Raw genomic sequence first — 1,971 nt, 5'->3', positions numbered from 1 at the left:
TAGCAAAAGTTCATGCCCACATTCAGTAATCACGTGCATCGTTCCCATAGTCGTTCGTATGCGGGCACTGTTTCTGTTTAATTGTTCGGGATTTATGGTATGTGTGGGTGTTTATATCCTTCATATGGGCTTCTGTGATTTATTTCAGATTTTTCCCTCATGATCTAAGGTTGTTTTGCACTTTCCATGCTTTGTTTTGACCAGGCTCTTCCTTATTTGGATGTTATTTGGACGGAAATTGGTCTTCGCGATCTGCCGAAGTGCAGATCTCGGTTCCGACAGCCGGATCCCTTCACATTGCCACCCTCATGTGTCATTAAACATGATGCGGATTTCTATATTCCCGTCATTGGTATAACTTTACAACGGCTGGACCGTTTGGGCTGAAAATTTGCATAACTATAGTTTCCTATTTTTCATAATTTCCGTGTAAATTTCGTTGTATGTTTTAATTATGGATCCTATGTAAACATCGTCTTTTCCCTGAGCTCGGACTTTTGATGTCACTATTCCCGTTATTGGATATCTCATTAATGTGTGATCCTTTTATTATGAAAATTTGGGTGGATTAAGATTAGATCCCTTCCTTTCTAATGGGCTATCAAGCTCGTCTCGGTCGTTACTGGTTATTCTTCGCGCTTGCTTTTTAAGCGTTGTCCTCATTTTGCAGGAGTTTTAGTCATATCTCCATCGTTTATGGGTAGCTTTCCCTGTAATTACTTTCATTGGGTCCGTTTGGGGGACATCTACATTTCCTATTATAAACACGACTTTGAATTTTGCATTAGTTCCTAAGGAATCCTTGTTCCATGGTACTTCCATCCTTGGCTATGTGTGCGGACGTGGGAAAGTAGTTTCCATGGAGGTTCTCTGATTGTTTTTATAGTCAAATCTTGGTCGATTGTCCTAATTCTTTGTTTAATATTTGCTATAAATTCCCCCGAGAATTCCGTCTTGTTGATGCTAAGCTTGAAGTATTTTTGCTAATTTTCTTTCTTTCAATTTATTGCATATAATCGTAATAATTCGTAAAAAAATTCGTTAAAATTCATTAAAGTTCAGGTCCTTCTATTTTCTCATATCTACTTGCTGTATGGGGTTTTGTGATTTATCTGGCATATTTCCATAATGGGTTTCCATAGTGTGTCCGTTATTTCTCCTACAACGTGTTGAACATACACAGAAGATGGGCATGGGAATCGATCCATCTGGCACAACTGTGTCAAGTCAGGGCACACAATGCCAAACACCGGAGCATAACATACGAAGTGGGAGACTTAGTACTGATCGATCCTCATAAGCTCAACCTCCTGGAAGTGAAGGGCACTGGGTGGAAGCTAATGCAGAGACATATTGGGCCATTCAAGGTGACAGAAGTGATAAACAAGAATGCCTACCGATTAAAATTCCCCAACTCCTACCCTATGCACAATGTGGTGAATGTAGCACACCTGAGGCCTTATCGTTCCCCTGGTGACATCTCAAGACCATTACTGTCCAACCTATTGTAGTCTGAAAAAGAGGCCACACCAGGATTCGAACCTAGGACCATCCAACATATATTTGGAGGTGTTAACCACTACACCATATGGCTGGTAGCCATAGGCCTGTTCTCTAGGAGCAGATGGTCTGACCACAACACAACCCCAGAGATGATATAAAAGCCTCAGAAGAGTTTGAGGCAGAAGAGGTGGTGGGGCACAGGAAGCGGAAAGGGAAACTCCTGTATAGGGTAAGATGGAAAGGATATGGGGCACAAGAAGACATGTGGGCAACCGAGAGAGAGACCTCCGAAATGCCCCTGAGATCCTTGGAAGGTACAGATCGAAGCTGGGCCTGAGCAGATGCAAATAAGTGCCCACTTCCCAATTGGGTACTTGCATGAAGCCGATTAGCAGCACGTGACCAGGGTACACTTCGATCATCCTACATCTCCATCGTTTTCGTGATCCCATCAACGAATCTAACTGA

The 1,971-nt window shown here is 42.4% G+C and overlaps 1 non-coding gene across 1 annotated transcript; it reads right to left on the bottom strand.

Annotated features, from left to right (window-relative positions):
• Positions 1–1,521: 1,521 nt before the first annotated feature.
• Positions 1,522–1,594, bottom strand: EI90DRAFT_t122. Its single transcript has one exon. It is a non-coding gene; the product is annotated as a tRNA-OTHER (tRNA).
• Between the last annotated feature and the right edge of the window lie 377 nt (positions 1,595–1,971).

The sequence above is a fragment of the Cantharellus anzutake genome (assembly GCF_015039405.1).
Source record: "Cantharellus anzutake strain C23 chromosome Unknown EI90scaffold_21, whole genome shotgun sequence".
NCBI lineage: Eukaryota > Fungi > Basidiomycota > Agaricomycetes > Cantharellales > Hydnaceae > Cantharellus > Cantharellus anzutake.
The sequence above is the reverse complement of the archived record's forward strand: the minus strand, read 5'-3'. Positions and strand labels throughout refer to the sequence as shown.